General features: G+C 38.6%; 2 pseudogenes; both read left to right on the top strand.

Moving 5' to 3' along the window:
* The first annotated feature begins 10,937 nt into the window (after positions 1-10,937).
* Positions 10,938-16,133, top strand: LOC148119404 (acidic mammalian chitinase-like; annotated as a pseudogene).
* Position 16,134: 1 nt separating this feature from the next.
* Positions 16,135-21,147, top strand: LOC148119403 (kinesin-like protein KIF20B pseudogene; annotated as a pseudogene).
* Positions 21,148-21,845: the final 698 nt, after the last annotated feature.

The following is a 21,845-nucleotide window of genomic DNA, read 5'->3' as shown; positions in this document are numbered from 1 at the left end:
TTTCTCAGAAAAATAAATAAATAAATGTTGTTCAAGACTCAGCTTTATCACTCTTGGGTATATACCTAAAGGATGCTCAATATACCACAAGAACACTTGCTCAGCCATGTTTACAGCAGCTTTATTGGTTATGTAACCATGAAATCACACTCTTTTTTTTCTCACTCCTCCCCAAGATATCATGCTAAAACCATAAATAGCTTCAAAAGTTCCACAGTGTTTACAAATTCAAGCACATTAAAAGTTCAATCCCTTGGACTAGGTTTCTACCTGACCCCAGAGTGTTTACCTTTTTCAGTCATCTCTTTCAATACTGTCCCCCTCCATCTATCTCTTAACCTGATCCTTCATCTTCCTATCTCCACCTTTCTTCTGTCCACCCATATCTCTTCCATTTCCCCTTCCCAGAGAGATGTCATTGGCCCACTTTGAACCCTCCTTGTTACCTAGCCTCTATGATGTGATTTTTGTGTCAAGCTGACAAGGTGTCAATTGTGCTGGAAAGTTTTATGTCAACTTGACCCAAGCCTTAGTTATCTGAAAGAAGGAAATCTAACAGAAAAAAATGTCTCCATAATATCAAACTGTAGGCAACTCTGTATAGCATTTATTTACTTAGGAATTGATGGGGAAAGGTCTAACCTATTGTAGGTGGTGCCATCCCAGACTGGTGGTCTTGGGTTTTATAAGAAGCAAACTGATGAAGCCATGAGAAACAAGTCAGTAAGCAGGACCACTCCAATGCCTCTATATCATCAACTCCTGCCTCTAAGTCCCTGCCTTGTTAATGTTCCTGTCCTGAATTCCCTCAAAGACAAACTATGATGTAGATGTATAAGATAAAATTCCCTTCTTCTCCAACATGGTTTGGTTATGGTGTTTCATTACGACAATAGAAACCCTAATTATGACCATACTCAACTTGACCACATGTGTTCCAGTAATCAAATTCAGAGCTCAGGTTATTAAATTTGGTGGTAGGCACCTTTACCTGCTGAGACATTGCTCCCTGTGTGCTGTCTTTATAAACAGTTATTTTACTTATTTTGTTTTTGCAAGTACCTAGGTTTTTTTAAAATATGGTATCTTTAGAAGTTTATACATTCTAAGATCAGAAACAATTAAGTTCTCTCTTGGACGCTGTATATGCCTCCAATACAAAAAGAAAGGTTGTTTAAAAAGATAGCAATAATAAATAAATGATAAATTCAGTCAATTGACCAACTTCAAGATGTGCAGGCCTCAGTGCAGAAACAAAACAAGACAAAAAATCTAGGCAATGCTATCCTCCCAACCTTGGTAGAACTCTGAAAAACAGCTTGCTCCAATACTGAGGGGTTTTAGGAGGTGAGTAAACAGCCATGCAGCAGGACACCCCGATTGATAGGATCTCTTCAATGGGACAATCCCCCAGGCACCTTCCCCAATTCCCTCAGCTTTTCTAGCCAGCCAGTGGGGAGTTTCCTGTGGTTAGGCTCTCCCAAAACCCAAACTCATCCCCTGGATCCTCCAAGCTACTAGCCACACCCTGTATAAGAGCTGAGAACTTGCTATAATGCTGATGGGGGCAAGAACTTGCTAAACCATTGAGGGTATTAAGACAGAGCACCAAGAGAGCAAAGCAGGAGAGACGACCAATAGAGCCGGCATATACAGACCTCAGAAGCTTTTTGAGACAAGCATTGACAGTACAGAACAGACCAAGAAAAACTCCCAAAAACTCAGGCAGTCACAGCAGAAATTGGATAAAGAAGCAAAGACACTGCTGGCCTCTTTTGAAGGAAGAGATGGGTAGGCGCAAATGCAAGAATTTGTCCAACAACCTAAAAAGCAACATAGTAACCCTATAATTCAGCAGTCACACAACAGGAAGACTTCATCATTTTAACCCAGAAGAAGTAGAAGAAAATGACTTTAAATGTAACTTTATGAAAATGAAAGAGACTTTTAAAGAGTAAATGAAAAACTTCCTTAAAGAAATGGAAAAGAAGACAATCAAAAAATTAAAACAAATTAGCAAATCACTCAAAGAAACCCAAGAAAAAGAAGAAAAAAACCAATCAAACAGATGACGGAAACAGTTCAAGACTTGAAGACTGAAATAGAGGTAAGAAAGACAACACAAATTGAGAGAATTCTGGATATGGAAAATATAGGTAAATGATCACGAACTACAGAGACAAGTATAACCAACAGAATACAAGATATAGAAGAAAGAATCTCAGGCACTGAAGTTACTATCAAGGAAATAGACTCATTGGGCGAAGAAAACATTATATTCAACAAAATCTTAGCATAAAATATTCAGGAAATCTGGGTCACCATGAAAAGACCAAACCTAAGAACAATAGGGGTAAAAGAGGAAGAAGAACTCTAGCTCAAAGGCATAGAAAACATATTCAACAAAATCTCTGCAGCCAAAAATTCAAAGAAAACACAATAATATACATAATCCAGACACTACATGTATTTTTCATCTTTATATGACTTATTTTTCTTTACTCCTTCTATCTATGACTGTCTGTACTCTTTCATATTATTTTTAATATTTCTTTAAAGACTTTACTTCTTTTTATAACTGTCTATACTCTTTTTTTCTCTCTTCCAGCCTATGTACATTTTTAAAATACACTTTGTCTTGTTTAGAGATCTTTTATGTCTTAATCTGTCCTAATGTGTTTCTGAAATCCTTTTCTGACAAGGAGCATTTTAAAATGGTAAGCAGTATGGTTGCAGCAGTCCTGAAATTTTGTGGAGGTATGTTTACTACTAGCTCTGGGACTGCTGGATGGGAGCCATGATCACCACCTCAACTCTAGGTAATACTGTGAAGCCCACAAACCCTTTTTATCTGAGCAAAAGCTAAATCTGCCAGGCAGCATGCCACACAGCCTAGAAATGTCTCCATATAGTGGTGGGAAACAGCCATGTTTTCCTGCCTGTGCACACCTAGCAGACCCAATCCAGCTGTTCACACAGGTGGAGATGCTAAGTGGCAGGTGTGCTCTCAGCTACTTTCCTCCTAACTGTTGGGGACTGCACCAGAGCATTGGAATTCCACCAGAGTAGGGGGTTTGGGACAACTGAGGATGGGACTGAGATGGGAGAAGGAGGGGCATAGGATATGCCCTGGGAATTAGGGCCTAGAGTTTAGGGTAGGTTTAGCTGGGAGACCAGTCATTAACCTCTTCTTCCAACTGGTATAAGTGGTATTTGTGCCAGTAGGAGCTGCTGATATTGCTGGGGTAAGTGTGGGTGTTTGGCAGATTGGGTCTTGTGGGAAGAGTCCAGTGGGTGGCAGCAGTGGTGGTGCAGCCTGCCTGTAGGTCTCTCACCTGCTAGCGGGCTACTGGGGTCTGCATCAGAGTAGTGGGGTTCCAACTTGTGTTTCGTATTCCTTGTCTATCTCTAGTATTTTTAAATGTGTCTTTTGATAATGTCCCAGGTAACCTGCATGTTTTGTTCCAGAAGTATTTTCAATTTAACATTTTTTTATGACTGATGTATCCATTTCTTTAATTGTGTCTTCAATACCTCTGTGTCTTTCTTTTATCTCCTGTACTCTGTTGGTAGTTTGCCTCTGTGGTTCCTGCTCAAGTTCCCAAAATTTTAATTTCCAGATTTGCCTCAGTTTGGATGTTCTTCATTGTTTCTATTTCCACTTTCAGGTCTGAAAGGGTTTTATTTATTTCCTTCCACTGTTTGTTTGCATTTTATTCTAGATTTCTTTAAGGAATTTGTTTCCTCTTTAAGTACCCCTATCATATCCACAAAATTTGTCCTAAGGTCTTTTACTTGTACTTCAAATGTGTTGGCATACTCAAGGCCTGCTGTGGTAGGATGACAAGACTCTAGTAGAATTATATTGTTATGCTTATATTGTGTTTTTACTCTGGTCTCTAGGCATCTGAGCTTGGAACGATAGGTCTAGTAATGATTCATGGGTTTATCTTTGATGGGTGTGTGTTCTAGTCCTTCATTTCCGGTTCCTCTCTGGTTCTTGGGGAGTGTGGTCCTGTGTGTTGCCTGTGGGAAAATCTTCTGGGATCCTGATAGGTATGGCCACTGGTGTATCCATGTAAAATGTGTTTATTGTATGAAGACCTTAGATTTAAAAATGGGAATAGGCTATTTTGGTAGATAACTTTGCAAGAGGGAGGAAAGCACAGTTGTCCACTAATATCTGCTTAATTAGTCTCCTGAGAATTGGGGCGGTGTATGAAGAGAGGCCCAAACTGAAGGTCTTATGTTGAGTTTGAGATGAACCTGAGGGATTGGTCTTGGAGTATGGGTGTAGAGGTGGGATCTGAAGTTAGCCTCCCTGCTTCTCTGACAGGAGCGGCCTATGGGGTCCCAGGGATCTCCCTCTGTTGTTGGGGTTGGGGTAAAGCAGCAAGTGGGGTAGGGTGTTCTATAATGGGAAGATCTGTAAAACCCACTTGAGATTGGGAGAAGCACAGACATGTAGTGTATTTTCCTAAAAAAATCCATTAACACTCTTATTTATTCATTTTTTCCACTTGATCTCCCAGTGATCTCCTTCCCATTTGAAATATGGCTTGTTCTACATTAATGTTTTCCCCTTGAATGACACAGTGGATTTGACTATTTAAACCCACGTGCATCATAATTATTGCAAGATCACAGATGAAAAGATTTCAGGAGAATTGTCACCTTACTGGTGAGAACATTGTCAAAAGTGTCTCTTCTTTCCCCATTGTTTCTGTTGGAACGTGACCCTCCTACATAGGCTTATAGGTTTGAACACTGGTTCAACAGCAGGTGGAAATCTTTGGGAAGTTTGTTGAACTATTACAAGTTGAATTCTGGAGAAAAAAAGCACATGACCAGGGCTAGTCTTTGAGGTTTTATAGCTCAGCTGTAACTGAATACTTCCTGTTCTTTGGTTCCAGAATGTGACAGCTGTGTGACCAGCAGGTGCCTGATACAATGTTCGCCCTGCACTCTGCCTCTTGAGAACTGCAAGGCAAAAGAAACCATACCTCCCCAATGTTGTGTTTTCTCAGAGTTGTTTACGAAAACAACAATACAAATAGCTCAGAGAACAGCTATCACCATACTTGAATTCTCAGTGGAAGGTAGTTTCTCATGATGACCCCCATTATTATGAATGATTCTCTACACAAACTGTTAGTACCTGTAGTATAAAGAGTAACAGCAATAAAAAACTATGGAGAAAGAAATAACACCTTTGTTGATTAACAAAGCCTCAAGAGATACTCTTTTAAATTATCAGAAATTATACACTATATATTATACATTTTGCTGACAATGGTTCTTATTGTTCACACAAGGAACATTGGTTAGCCTAGAAACCATATACATACAACAAAATGGACTCACTTGAGCATGCATAAATATAATCAAATGAAAAGTGGATAGCAGCATGAGCAGTGATAACCCAGGAGAGGGCTTGAGGGAGGATAACTGGTAGGGGTTGGAAGAAGGGCAGGGAGGAGTGAAGTGATATAATGTATCCCGACTAAAAGCACTAAAACCCCCCAAAGAATATCAAACATCAGTTATATTTTGTCTTTTAAATGAATAATAAAGAATGCAAACACTTCTCATGACTGACAGGCACTGAAGAAAATGATTGACAGTGTTAACATATTGAGCTGTATGTCAAGGGAAGGCAGCTCATCTTCATCCTCTCCTTATTCATGAGGAAGGAGGCACAGAGAAAGCAAAAATCTGAGCTCACAGCCGTTGTTTGTGGCAAATCTTGTCACTATCTGATCTCTTGTTAATCATTTCACAATATGGTAATCTTTGGACCACTATGCAAAGTGACCACAACCACCCAAGAAAAGGAGAAAATGTTTAGTTCCTCCAACAGGAGATTCATATATTTATTCTTGCTCATCAGAATGGGTTATGAAGAATTGGAGATTCAATATTTAATGACTATTACTGTGAATTTTTAATAGAGTTGAAGTTAATAAGATGAAAATAAAGGGAAAGTAGTGACACACCTAATTTACTGTTCTGTTGTGGTATTAAAACACTGACAAAAACTATCTTTGAAGAAAAAGTTTATTTCAGCTAGTATGTTACACTGTATTATCAAGGAAGACAAGTTAAGACAAGTTGGATATGAATCAGAGGCCCAAAAGGGACACTATTTGCAAATTGATACTAAAGGTCTGCTCAGTTACCTCTCTTATATAACCCAGGGCCACTTGCCTAAGGATGCGTTGCCCACTTTGGGATGAGTTAGCTCACATCAATCAGGAATTACCAAATTATCACACAGACCAATTGTATGGTGGCTCTTTCTCAGCTGTGATCTCCTTTTCCTAGATATGTCTAAATCAGAGCTACATCTAACTGCTTGGAAAGCAATATGAACACAATTTTACTATGACCTGCACGCTGAAGAATAGCTGAGAATATCAACTGGGAGTGGTTTTGCCATAAACCACCATGGAGAAAAGGTGGATGCAGCCTGATGAGTGAATCCAGATCAGTCAGAAAAGTCAAGGCAGTTAGGACGGAAGATGGCAGCTACTTTTATAATTTCTTCAAGAGGGACTTGTACTCATGAGAATGCCAAGCAGAACTTTCCATCTTAGAGTCCTGAAGTGTAAGTAACATCTTTCATATGATGGAACTAGACAACAGACTTTTTCTGTAAATGTTCTTATTCTGCCATGTGCCCAAATCAGCAATATTCCTTTGCAGGGTCTCATCAATCATGGCTGTTGACCCAGTTAAATAGAAGCATGTATGACTTTGGATTCAGTTCATCCACATTAACTCTCTTTCACCTCTCTACACAACGCACAAATGACATTTCTACATCTGTGACAGAATATAGCAAGCTAAAATTTCAAAGACATTGATTTTGATATCTTGTTGTATTCAATAGTGTTAGGAAAGATTATTTTGTCCTCAGAGTGAAGACTGAAGAACCATAAGAAGCCTGGGAAAGGGGACAGGTCAAGTTCAGGTCTGGCTGCACAATCACAGCTTATTTTGCACACAATGCCTTCATCACATTTCTCCTGAAATGTGATTCCTGTTAGGTCATTCCAGAAGCTACTGCTGTCACTCTTCATGCAAGTGACACAGAATCAACAGTCCCAGAGTGACAGTTCCTACCTCTTCCTCGAGAAGTAGCTACTAACAATGCATCAGAACAGAGGGCCTACAAATGAAATACACATCACAAGGAGCATGGAAGTGAGCTTCTAGTGCCAGCAGTTCTCCAGAGGAAAAGTAAGTATGTTTGTGCTATCTGCAAGAGAGATGTGAGCTATGCCAAGAGGGGTCCCTCAGATGAAGGACTTGAAGCTCTGAAGGTAACTTTCTCTTTTGAAAAGACAGGTTGAAGTTAGAATAGCATTCAATTCAATAGATTCTGCATGTAGGTTGAGCGTGTCATGAAATTTACACAGAACTATGCATCTAGCCAGTCTACTGACATAAAGTGGGTCAAGATCCCAAACTTCCTAGTGTAGGCATCTCAATATTTATAAAAACCAACCTAGTAGGAGTGAAACAGAATGTAAGAAGGTCTTTTGAACTCAAATATTCTGACAAGAGAATTATACCCAGAATTTGTGAAAGCCTGTAAAACAAAAGGTAAAACTGAAGAGTGAAAGGGGGAAGAAGAGGGAGCTAGAAGAAAATGGGAAAGAAATAAGAGTTTGTAGGCAGAGACTGCTCGTTTGTTTCCGCGCTGTCCAGACCCAAAATAATCATACAGAAACTATATTATTTACAATAATGTGTGGCTATTAACTTGTGTGTTTCTAGCTAGCTATTACATCTTAAATAAACCCATTTCTATTATTTTACCACAAGGCTCACTGTTTATCGGTAAGGTTTCTGGTGTTTGTGTCCTTCTGCTGCTACACGACATCTCTCTGATTCCACTTTCTTTCTCCTAACATTCTTTCCTTCCATAGGCCAAAGGAGATTTATTCATCAATAAATGTAACACATATACAAAAGGACTTCCCATACCAAGAGTTTGGTAAAGGGGGAATAACATAAAATATTGGGAGGTGATGAAAAGTTTCTGAGACCCAAGGAGAGATTAAAGAGTGACCCGGACTTTACTGCTCAGCAAGACATTCATCTTTGCATATGTGCTGTCTTGTAGTCACTATGACTCCTTCTGGAGTTTGGTCTCAAACTGAGAGATGTAAATGATCCAAGTCTTCCTTCATCCCTGCACCAAAACCAAATGCTTATCTCCCAATCTCCATCCATTAAGCACAAGAATGCTGACAGATAAAAGACTATGAGGTTCATGGCTCTACAACTTCTTAACACATGTCTTCTAGTATGACAGTCCATACAGATACATAGAACTGATGTTTTCACCTGAACAAAAGATTTCTCCAACCACCCCCCCCTCTCTCTCTCTCTCTCTCTCACACACACACACACACACACACACACACACACACACACACACTCGAGGAGAAAAAATAAAGACTAGTGTTCTGAATGCTGACTTTATTTTAGTAATTTAGGGAAGAGCAAGGGAGCTTTGCAGAAAGCAAGGGAGACTGTTCTGTTCAGAGTAATGAGAAAAGCTGAAAGGCCAAGCTCATGCCATGTCCCCTCATCACAGGGGTATTGAGGGCAAGGTCCACTTAAGATATGTGCAGGGATTAGATTGCATTCAAGCAGTACAGGAAGGCATCTTTATTATTCTCTTAGCACAGAACAGAAGGCAGAGAATCTACTGGCTCAGTTGTATTCTTCTGATTTCCACTCCCTCTGTCTAGTGGAGCATTTACCTGATGAAGGTCTGGAGTTGAGACCATGCAACCTGAAAGACACGGTGCAACAGGATGAGTAGAAACCTTTATATATATATATATATATATATATATATATATATATATATATATATATATATATATATATATATATAACCTTAGGACCTTCAGATTATGGAGATGGTGGGACTTATCTAATGGGAGCTCAAGGTTCTGACTATTATGAATAATGTTGCTTTGTGTTGTGGGAGTAACTTCCGCTGCCTCAACCAATAGTCGCTGAAGCACGAGCCCACAGTGCGGCAGGGAGCGCCTTCCTCTCCGTCAGCCAATAGTCGCTGAAATACCAGCCCACTGGGGCATGGTATATTTCTCCTTTAAAAAGAAAAATATATTAAAAAAAAAAGAGCCACAGATCCCGGATCAGGCTCTCTTGGTTCCGGCGCTTGGTTCCGGCTCCTGCTCCAGCGACTAGGCTCCCTTCCTGACGGTTTATGGTGTATGTAAGTTTTACCCCCCAAAATAAATAACCCCTTAAAACATAACTGGTGTGGGATTGATTTGCCGATAGCTTTGAACACAGTTGAGCATCTGTCCTTGTGGTATGGTTCAGCATCCTTTGGGTATGTACCCAACAACAGTATTGCTGGGTCTTGAGCTAGATTATTTCTTTATTTTCTGAGAAATTCCCATACTGTTTCCCAAAGTGATTGTACAAATTTGCCCTCCCATCATCAATGAAGGAGCAGTCTTGAAACAATTAGAAATACCAGATATTTTCATTACAGTTTGTAATGGCAATATTACAGCTAAGAAGTAGCAATCAAATAACTTTATGTTTGGCCGTCACCATAACATGAGGAACTGTTCTGAAGGGTCATAGCATTTGAAGGTTGAGAAGCACTGTCCTAAAGTAATATTGTTAGAAACTTAGGGGAAAGGAAAATAAAGCTAGAGTTTTCATGTCCTCTCACAATTCTTGCAATTAATTCTTATGACTCAGACATTTCATAATCACCATTCCCATTTATGTCTGTAAAGTCAATTCAATTAATTTATATCAATTTTTATAGAGTGTAATAAAGTAATTATACTTCAGCATTATTCAACACTTTATCTGATGAAACAGCAAGGAGGTAATTATGCTTTTAAGTTATATGTAGTACAAATACTCTTAGTACAAGACAATAAGACTGAGGAGTTGTTTAATTTTGATTTCTCTGAGGTCTCTGACTTCATTTATGATGGTTATAAAGTTTCAGTAGTGGAATAAAATACTTCAAATAACTTTTCAGCAGACAGTATGACACCAACCCTACTCTGAATAGTTTTAGCAGACCCAATACTATAAACAGCAATGTTATGTTAAATGGCAGGACCCATGAATTTAAAAATTTCTCTGTCTTGTTTTGCTTTAAAAGAATAGAAAATTGAAAACCCTCTTGACCATTGGAGGCTGGAACTTTGGATCTGCCCTGTAAGTTTTCTTTATATAAACAATTGTTCATTAAAAGCAATGCAGTTCAAGGATGATCCTTGTCTTTTTAAATTTCAAAATTCCAGGTGCAAATTAAGAACCTCCATTAAATTAAGGTCTAACTTAATAAATTACCATGCAATTTTATTAATTATTATTAGAAAATTTTAGGATGATTATTGTGGCTTTCTTAGGGTTAAATTTGGATGGATGCTTTGGGATGCCATCCTCTGAGTTTTAGTTGCTTGCTTCAGAAAAAGCCTCTTCATAAAGTATATTGAAGACACACGGTCTGATGAAGGTTGTGTGTATCTTTTGTCTGTCTTCCTTAAAAAGAAAAAGGAGATCACATATGTGAAGAAGACTTACTTGAATATACATGAACTGGGGGCTTTTATGAAGACACAACATTATCTGTGAACTAAGTTGGTTAAGTATTGAAAACCATAAGGGCCATTTTCAAAAACAATCTGGGTCGGGAATGGGGATGAATATAAGCTAATGGATGCTGAGATACAGTGTCTGGCAAGAGTAATGATTGCAAAGAGAGAACCCTGGAAAGAACTTTAATTCTCTATCAGGTCCTGGGCAAGGACTGTGAGTAAGAAACTGAACTGAACTGTAAACTGTTTTTATTCTGGTGTGTAAAGAATGTCAAGGTCTAATTCTGCCTTATTTTGGTTTGTCTCAGCTTCACTGCCATGATCTCCACTTCCCAGAACCGTAAGACTTTCATCACTTCAGCAATCAAATTCCTGCGCCAGAATGGGATTGATGGACTGGATCTGGGCTGGGAATACCCGGGCTCTCTTGGGAACCCTCCTGAGGACAAGCATCTCTTCACGGTCCTGGAGAAGGTGAGAAAAGTGGGAAGAGATGATATCCTTATAATTCAAAGCCTATCTTTTCCCAAGGATAACTGCGTGCTCACAAACCAAACATGTCTTAATATTTATGGAATCTTAACATGGTAAAATTTATGAGATACCATGTACTCCTTGAACAAGCTATATATTGGACATTACTCTATATGTTTTTTCAAAGCCACAATACATTTCATCTTGACTTTTACTCTATATGTTCCCTAAGCATTATGGTCTTTGTTTTACAGATAAATAATTAAGGTACTGAAAATACGTAAGTAAATTGAACATCACACAGATAGTGTCACAAATACCTGTGCTGTCTGTTACTGAGTCATTGCTCAAAACTGTCTACTGAGGAATCTATGTTATGTGCCAGTATTTGGTAAAAGCAAACTAAGGATAAGGCAGAATCTTTAGTATAAAGAACACATATCTGAGGAATGAAGCATAAGCAATAACTCTAGCTTATTTTGATAAATACTGATGTAATAACGGTCTAAAAACTCCAAAGTCAAATGAGGAGTTACCTGATTCAGCTCTTGGGAAAAGTCACAAGGATCTTTCTAGGTAAAGTGTTGCTGGACCTCACTGAGCAAACTTGGTGTTTTCCAATTCAGTGAGGGTAGAAATCACACAAGAGGAGACAGATTTGTGTGTGCAAGTGGGAAGCGAGTTTCAAGCCTGTGAGAACAAATAGGTGGCAAAAATCAGATCATGTGGAGACTTTTATGCTAAGTTAAAGAATTCTGAACTTACCAGGATAATATAGATCTTTGAAAGATTTCTTGGCCCATAAATATGACAAGACTTGTAATTTTGGAATGGTTATTTGTAGATTAACTATGAATCATGAATTGGGAGTGCAGAGGCAGGATAAAGCAGGAGTTCAAGGAAGTAAGTGAAGCAAGAGGTGACCAAGATTCCCCTAGTGGCCTTAAAACTGGAAGAAGAAGAGAATATGCAGAGATCTATAAGAAGAACAAATATCAGTAAGAATTGGGTTTGAAGTAGAAAGGATCCGTAGTTTTTTTTAATTTGAAGACTAAATTTATTGTAGTGGAACTGATATAGATAAGAAAAGTAATAAGATTGTTTAATTTAGATTTAAATATGAATATGTCACATCTGAAATAACCATAAGTAATTGAATAAATACCAATGTAGAGGAAAGAGCAATGTACACTACTGAACTCATCAGTAAGTGTATGTAATTGTCAAAGAAAAATGAATGGATTGATAAAAGCAACAGTTAAGATATTTGTCAAATTGTGGAACAAATTGATAGTGAACAAATTCACCCTTTACACCATAGCTATAAGAAAACCTATTTTTTGTGTACATTGGAAGTGGAAGCAGTGATTAGATGTCTACAGAAAGTATAGCAAAGTAGGCTGCATATTGGAGTTGTCTCTGTTTTAGAGAAGTATTTGATGTTCAAGAGTGAATATCTTAGCATGCACCTTCTGGGTGTGTAGTTTCCTCCATGTAAATGAGTGAAGTCCATACTATGTATCTACTAAACACATTTTTTCCTATCACACAATCTCTTCCAGGAAAATGAAGCCTGTAAAATTGAGGAACACAGAAGTTAAGGTAGTTTTGGTTGATTACAGTTTCATAGTAGGCAGTCTAAGGTGAGGTAGTATTGTTTCGTTTGGCACTTCTAGCTAGCAGTTTGGCTGGAGACAATGGTTTTCTTTTTGAAATTTCAGGACAAAGTTTGTGAAATTATGCTGTCCATTTTCTGATCTTTCAGTGACCTCACCACAACACGGGTTTCATATAACAATGTAAATTATTTTCTACATCAATTCAAGCGTCAGGTGCTGCAGAACAATCCTTTTCTACACTATTACTCTCATTTGCTAATCAAAAGCTGGTTGGATGATGGCTAGCTGGGCAGGAAGATATTGAGTGTGAGAGCCAGACTAGGAGCATTTTGGGAAGAGGAAGGGCAGACACAGAGAGTTACCAGAGAAAAGCAAGATAAGAATGTTGGACTGAGAAAAGGTTACAAAGCCACATGGCTAAACAGAGATAAGAGTTACTTATTAATGAAAGAGTAAGAGTGAGTTAATAACAATCCTGAGCTATTGTCTGAGCATTTTTGATTAATATTAATCCTCTGGTTTGGCTATTTGGTATTAGTCGGTTGGGACAGGATAACATCTGTTTATAATCAGGTCATCAGCTGGCTTCATAATAACTTCAATTTTGGACTAGCAAGTTGTCCCAGCAGGTAATGATTTTTGGCCAAACATGAAAAACTGAATTCAGTTTCTAGAGCCCACATTAGGCCAAATGCAGTAACACACATCTGCAATCCAAGGCCCCCTATAGAGATGGGAGGCAGAGACAGGAGTATTGGCCAACACAGTTGCAAAGAACAAAATAAACTGCCTCAAGGAAGGTAGAAGGTGAGACTGGAACCTATATTGCATATATGTATGTGGGGTGTCATTCCTCAGACACTGTCCACCTTGTGACAGTTTCTCAGTCACTAGAAATAATGACTGGTACAGGCCAGTTGGTCAGTGAATCCTAGGATCTATCTGTCTCAGTTTCATCAACACCAAGACTAATAAAAATGTGCCACTTTGTTTTGCTTAAACATTTTATGTGCGTTCTGTGGGAATTGAGCTCTTGAACCCAGGTCCTTCTGCCTGCCTGGTAAGTACTTTAGACACTGAGATATTTTCATAGGCTCACTTTAGTTTTAATGAATAGCTCCAAAGATCAGAGATAACACCTTTATTTTAGTTGAAACATTACTACTATAAATTATAACATCTAATTATTGGCTGCAGTTCTGCTCAGTAAAGTAACAGAGAATAAAACCACCGACATTGCAGTATCTGGGTTTACCATTTGAAGACAGACATAACAATCTGCTTGTATTCTTCTTCTTCCAGTAAAATATTTCATTTTTTAAAACTATAACCTACACAGTAATGTTCAGAGGTATCCCTGGAATGTTCTCTAGTGACATTATCAGAGCTCAACTCAGTGTTCCAAACACCTGAGAGTCATACAGAATGCATGTGAACTAACATCTGTCACAGAGTTGGACCTGTCACCCAGACATTGCCCCTTCCCCACTTGCTAATGCAGTACTTTATTGAGTGATATGTTGGTGTTGTAAGGTGTATGGAAGCAACTTTCTATACTGCTGACAACTAGATAAAGGGCACCAATGAGAGTGTAGCTTCAGCATGGTGTGAACTGGTCATGACCCAGACATTAACTTTCTCTGGTACTCCACTGAAAATTTCCAACTGTCATGCATATTGCATAGCTGTAACTTTTAAAATTAATAAATAATAATAATAAATTAATAAATAAATTTTAGAAATCTGAAGCAAAATAATCCTAACTCCAAAACAAGCATAGACAGAGTCAACCTTAAAAATGGAAGATTAGGGGTGAGATGTAGCTCAGTGATAGAGTCTGTAATGAGCATGTACATGTCCCGGGCCCTAACACCACCACTGCCATGATGAAAACAACTCATTGTTTTGGTACGATGAACAAAAGTTAATCATAATATTGAGCTAACCCAAACTGAAAGTAAGAAAGGAAAGATATCAATGTTTCTCTCTTTCATGGAATTAATATGTGAAGGATTTAAATTTCTTGATGTTTAAAGATTTGCACCTTCCTGAGAAATGGAGACACTAAAGTCTGGGATGCCCCTCAGGAAGCGCCCTATGCCTATAAAAGCAATGAGTGGGTCCGCTATGACAATATCAGAAGCTTCAGTGTCAAGGTAAGGTCAGTTCCTTGGATTTGCTGACATCACAGAACCAAGTCCCAGGAAATCAAATTAACCTTTCACCTTCAATCTTTAAACAGGCTCAGTGGCTTAAGCAGAACAATTTTGGAGGTGCCATGATCTGGGCCTTTGATCTTGATGACTTCAATGGCTCTTTCTGTGACCAGGGCAAATTCCCTCTGACCTCTACTCTGAATAAAGCCCTGGGTGTGTCCACAAGTAAGTGACAACCTGAGTATGCAGATGGAGTGTTTCTAACGTCCCTTTATCAATATAAAGGCAGGCTTGACATGCTCACTACCACTGCATGGAGTCTACTCTTCCCATTCCATTCCATTGTTCTTGCCCAGGTGACCTTTCCTCAAATTCTAAGGCATTTTTGGGAAACCAGACCTAATGTTTGTGTGTGGGACAAACTTCATATGACTTCAAGATTTGTAAGAGTCTACAGAAATTGTGCTTATCTTTAGCATACAAATCTCTGTGTGTCTATTAATGAGTGTGTGTGTGTCTCTCATTCAATGTCCTGCTTAGCCTCCTGGAAGAATTAACAGGAAGCCATGACAGTGCTCTAATTTATCTACCCCTCATGGAATGTTTCCATTTCCGTAACTGTTTCTACAATTCTTTTCTCCAACGTATTATATTTAGATCTTCAAAGCATTTGTATGTATTAATTATTGAATGTCTTGGATGACAAAGGAGACATAAATGGAAAGTAGAACTTGATCCACACTTTTTCTTAGTTCCTGATATGTAATTGTCTTTGAGTCTCTTTGTTTGTGAGATTGCAGCTAATTGCATCTTCTCCTGGGAATAATGGACATAGTTTTCTTTACTTACACTTGAAGCCCATAGGCACAGCAGGATCCCCTCTCTACTTTCTCTGTTTCTCTATATTTTAGGCTGCACAGCCTCTGATGTGCCTTCTGAGCCAGTGACTTCTCCTCCAGTAAACAGAAGTAGGAGCAGGAGTGGGTGGGGTGTGGGTGCTCTGGATGCTGTGGATTCTGTGCTGGCAAAGCTGATGGCCTGTACCCTGTGGCCGATGACAGACATGCCTTCTGGCACTGCTCCAGTGGAATCACATACCTGAAGAACTGTCCAGCATGCCTTTTCTTTGATACCAGTTGTACTTGCTGCAATTGGCCATGAACTTGACTGTGTCACTTTTCCCCAAATTTCTCTGCTTTTGTTTAGCTCTTGCCAAAGACATCTTGCTTCCATCTAAAGCTATATAATAAAATCAGCTGCCAAAACATGGGTTTCCTTGATTTTTATGATTTAGTGGAAAACTTTTCTCCATTCAAAATACCAGCTGTGTATGTGGGAAAGAAGAGGAAAGAAGAGAAGAGGGGGGGGGTGACAACGTGATGGAGCCAGGAATCCTGAGCTTTTTTCTATTTTTCCATGTTAATGTGCGTGAAAGTTTAGACTCTGGAAGACCTCTGAAGCTTGGTGATGGCTCAATAGTCTAGAGACCATTTTCTCCAGCTCTAGAGGATACACAATGCTGCCTGAATTGCTGAGTTGCTGTTCTAGCATCCCTGGAGTTGGAAGCAGAGACTAGATATATGCCATAGACTCCTCTTTGTATGTCTGCCTAGCAAAGAGACTTGTAGGTGCCTTTATCAAGAGTATCAAACTAACTCCAAATGATTTAATGTCTCTTTAAAGCTTCACCAGAGAAGCTTTGTTTGGCAGTAGAATGCAATTAACACAAGGACTGGTTAATATGCAGAAAATAAGAAACTGTGGAATGCTTGTCCCTAAATGAGATCTCTACATCACACCCCTCCTCCTGAGACTAAGCGATAATCATAGAAAAGGTTCTCAAAAGATTATAAGAGCCATAGTTAGTAGACTAAAAACAAGGAACAATGCTTTTTTTGGAAATGACAGGGCATTTGCACATATGATGTCATAAAATTGTGACATTATGCACTAAAACAGCAATCCAGTAAGCACCCTCCATAACGTCTACATCAGTTCGTGCCTCCAGGTTCTTTCCCTGCTTAAAATTTTGTCTGACTTCCTTCAGTGATGGACTGTGATGTGGAAATATAAGCTAAAGAATCCCTTTCCTTCCAAGTTTACTTAGGTGACAGTGTTTCATTGCAGCAGCAGAAACTCTAAGTCAAATTAGAGCCAAGGTAGTGGGGTCTTGCTGCACCAAACCTGATTATGTCATTTTGGGAAGGATTGTGGAAGGACTTTGGATCTTCAGGCTGCAAAAGCCATTGAGTGTTGAGAGCTCAGTGAGCTATTTTGTGGGTGCTTGGGTGATAAGAATGTTGGGAGCAGAGCAATGGTAGAGGTTTGCGTTGTAAAATTTCAGGGAGATGTTTAAAGACTATCAGGGCCATTTGTTGTTTTGAATTAAGATTCTGTGGTTCTGATCATTTGGGGCTGAAAAATCAAGAGACTAGTAGTACTGAAATGAAACCTATGCACTATCCTCACATTTCAGCCTTCCTTTCCCATGGTCGTTCTGAAGGTTTGTCTTGACACACTGTGAACTCAGTGTGAAAGACTACATTAGTGTTATGGAAGCAGGGTCAGGAAGTGACGACATGGGCTATTTGTTCTCCAACACATAGAAACTAGATATCAAAATTCCAAATAATCCAGTTTAAAGACAGGGTATATTTAAACACAGAACTCTCAACATAAGAACCTCAAATGGTCCAAATCTTAAATCTCAAGTAAAAACACTTTAAAATATCCAACATCTTTAGCCATCAAGAAAATGAAATGCAAATCAAAATGACTCTGAGATTCCATCTTATACCTGTCAGAATCACTAAAATCAAAATGCATGTGACTGTGTATGTTGGAGAGGAAGTGGAGCCAGGGAAACACTCCTTGATTGCTGGTGGGTGTGCAAACTTATACAGCTACTTGGAAATCAATATGGTGTTTTTTTTCTTAAAATTGGAAATAAATGTTTCTCATGACCCAACTTTATCACTCTTGGGTATGTACCTAAAGGATGTTTCATATACCACAATGACACTTTCTTGACTATGTTTATATCAGAATTATCGGTAATGTCACCATTCAGTCACACTCTTTCTTTTCCCACTCATCCCCAAGATGTCACACTAAAACTATAGACAGCTTCAAAATTCCCACAGTGTTTTTCAAAATCAAGCACATTAAAAGTTCAGACCCTAGACAAAGTTTTTAACTTACCCCGAATTGTTCCCCTTTCCACTCATCTCTTTCAGTACTGTCCCCCTTCATTTAACCCTCAACCTGATTCTTCAGGTTCCCATCCCCACCTTTCCCTGTCCACCCATGAGATTTCTTCCATTTCCCCCTCTCAGGGAGATGTAACTGGCCCACCTTGAACCCTCAAGACATCAAGTCAGGTTGATACATTTTTTTATTATCAGTAAATCAACTTGTAATGAAATGGTTGCAAGGCCCAAGGACAGCAGAATGCAGACACACCCAGAAAAGAAAAGATTAAATGAAGATGAACTTCAGCAAGGTGATCCACCAGCAAAGAAAGGGCTTATACTGTTAGTCCACCTATCACTGGAGATCGAAAGAAAAGTGAAGAAATATAACAGTCTTTTTCAGAGGGTGGATAAGTCATTAGAATTTTACAAGAAAAGAATAAAGAGTTTTTAATTATTAGTGAGAATGAACTCAAAAGTGAAATGGTGGAAAAAGCAGAATTAAATGAACAGGTTGTGAGTTTGCAGCAGCTTTGTTTCGCTGAAGAAAAGAACTTGTCTCTGAGGACAAAGGTGGAGCAAATCTAGGCCAGTTATGACAGTGTGGTTGCTGAGTTACACACACACACAGCACTGTGAACCAAGAGCAGGAGAAAAGGATCCTGAAATTGTCACAGAAGATGGAAACTGCTAAAAGCAGCATCACAAGCAACGTTTCACAGATACAACTGATACAAACAAAAATAGATGAACTATGGCTGCTGTTTCACCATCTCATATTTCAAACACAGATTACTTTGTCTCCAGGATCTGTCAAGTGGACCTGAAGGGGATAATTGCTGAACACATCACTACAGCTTCCAGGTAATGACTTGTCAAGCAAAGGGGTTAAAGAATATTATACTCAGGAGCTCAGTAGGGAACGTTCCTTCCACTTTAGTATTGAAGCCCTCTGGGAAGTATGTAAAGAGATTGTGAAGGCCTCCTCGAAACAGTCTTAGCAGATTCAGAAACTAGAAGAATAAATTGAAAAATTACAATTGGAAATAAAAGGCTGCAAGGATAAGAAGAATGAACTGCAAGCAAAGGAGAGTGAGGATAAGCATAACTATCACTGACTGAAAGAGAAAGTCTTATACAGCAGTTCACAGAAGAACTGCAAAAAATGTATTCATCTTGGTGTTCAAGTGCAGCTTGTAGCTGAAAGAGATCAAGCTCCTTCAGAGCTTACCCGAAATGTTGTGTGCTATAAGGTAAAAATAAAGGAACTTGAAGTGATGGTAGAGACCCAGAAAGATGAGTGTAGGCACTTAGGCAAATCAGAGTAAGGCATTTTAGAGTAGGAATCTGCCATCTTAAAGCTGGAAGCAAGTCTGAAGGAATTGGAAGCAAATCACCAGGATCACATCAAAAGCACAAAAGATTTAAATGAAAAGAAAATCAAGTTGAAGGAAGAAATCACACAGTTGGCAAATAATTTGCACAATGTGAAACAGTCACTTCAGTTAAAGGAAGAAGAGAGCAATTAGCAGACAAAAAACAGAAAAGTTGAAAGAGGAGCTTGCTGCAAACCATGTTCTTACTCAGAATACTCAAGCAAATTTTCAGAGGAATGAAGAACATTTTGCTGAGCTGAAGGAGAAACTCACTGATGCCAAAAAGCAGATTGAGTAGGTATAGAAGGAGGTATCTGTAATGCATGATGAAGATAAATTATTGAGGATTAAAATTAATGAAGTGGAGAAAAGGAAAAACCAGTATTCTCAGGAAATAGAGATAAAACAGCAGACCAGCCAGCTGCTCAAGGAGCAGTTAAACAATCACAAAAAATGGAAGAAACTGTACAACAGTAGGAGAGAGTGTGCAAAGATCTCATTGTTAAAGAGAAGGTGGTTGAAGTCATGAGACTGACACTAGAAGAGCAAGAACAAACACAGGTGGAACAAGACCCAGTGCTTGAAGCCAAGTTAGAGGAAGCTGCTTGGCTAGTCAAAGAATTGGATAAGTGGAAAGAAAAATTCCAAGATCAAGAAGCTAGAAGTAATGAAAGGTCAAATAAAGACCCTGTGGAGGACACAGATGCACTTAGGAAGAAGCTCAGTAAACTTCAGGATGAGCTGCAGAAATTCAAAGAGAAATATAAAGCTGATAGAAAGAAGTGGTTAGAAGAAAAGGTGATCCTTACCACTTAAGCAAAAGAAGCTGAAAATCTACCAAACAGAGAAACGAAAAAATATGTTGAAGACCTGGAGCGCCATTTAAACTACAGAATGAAGTGGAAACCCCGAGAGCACAGCTGGCAGAGAAAACTGGTGACCTTCAAAAGTGGAGAGATGTCCTGTTTGGACATCATGCATTTTTTTCAGTGGTCCATGCATGCACAGTTCCTTGCCCAAAGGTCAGTTTTGCCAAAGAAAACAAGCTACCAGTGGAGAGTCTTTGGTGCTCAACATTCTCTCGGAAATAGATTGGTTCTGCCAGGAGCAATTGTGTCTCTTGTCAATAGAACCCTAAGTTATTCAAAAGCCATATTCTATAGTTCTTTGAAATGGCTGATGATTACCTATCTATGCAAAATACAATCTGTATGTACCTAAAGAACCTGATTGGTCTAACTGTAAGTATGACATCATGGATGACTATTGACCTATAATTCTTAATATTTATATAACTTGAAGACTAAGACTTCATATTAGAATATTAAACAATCTTTAAACAACTGTGCAACAAATGAGATCAATGCCTCAAAATGTATCAATATGCAAAATGTCTTAAGCAAAGGTAGAAGTATGCATACATGCATACCACATGACAAATACAAATATACAAATATTGTAGACAAAAAATCAGACATATTAAATATAATTTAAGTTTGTACCAATATACAAGAATCTATACCAAGGTAAATTGCCTATAAATAATAGCTTACAAGTATTCACTCTATTACTCACTATTATTATTATTATTAGTGTGAGTAATCTCACTCTAATCTATTATACCATCCAATTTCTCTTTTTTTCAGAGATCCCTGAGCCTACAATGTTTTCCCGCAACCCCCACACCTATACCAATTACAATCAACCCCTAATGATGCCCACCTTACTTAAATCTTCTGATTTGTATCATGTCTTTCCTTATTTATTTGCCTCAGGATTGAATGCAAAGTGTTCGGCCCATACAATTGTGTCCCATAAAATGCGGGGAAGGATCCAAATAATTCTCTTTATAAGGTTAATTCTATTGCTTTTGGGGTAAGTGTTGTTAATATCTCCTAAAAAATAGCACAAGCTCTTTGCCAAGGTTCATTGTCTTCCCATAATTTTTAAATTTCATCAGTAATAAAGGCACTATAATATATGCTGGGTCTATACCTGTTAGTTGACTAAGTCTCAAATGTTATTTTGTGATCAATTCAGCAACATCCAAGTGTTACTCAATTTTGGGAAATGAAACAAAAGATACGACATAATAGAAAGGGAGAGATGGTTTTGTTTTGTGGAGGAGTAGACATTTAGCTCAGTCATTACTATCCTCTATAGCCTGAGCACCTAAGGGTTCTTAAATTCTCATTCACTGAGCTTCATGGGACCACAGGGCTTGAAGAACTATGAGTATTCTTAGAAGAAGTCTAAGATTTCCCAAATTCTCAAAGAGAATATTTACAATTTCTTAACTCATCTTCAGGAGTGCTCAACTAGTCACCTCCAGTTAGAGGTTAGGCCTGTGAGGTGGGTGGGTGGGAGAATAAGTAAAGCACAAACTTTCATCATAGTTAAATGATATCTA

Source organism: Myodes glareolus, chromosome 17, assembly GCF_982192425.1.
Source record: "Myodes glareolus chromosome 17, mMyoGla1.1, whole genome shotgun sequence".
Classification (NCBI taxonomy): domain Eukaryota; kingdom Metazoa; phylum Chordata; class Mammalia; order Rodentia; family Cricetidae; genus Myodes; species Myodes glareolus.
The sequence above is the reverse complement of the archived record's forward strand: the minus strand, read 5'-3'. Positions and strand labels throughout refer to the sequence as shown.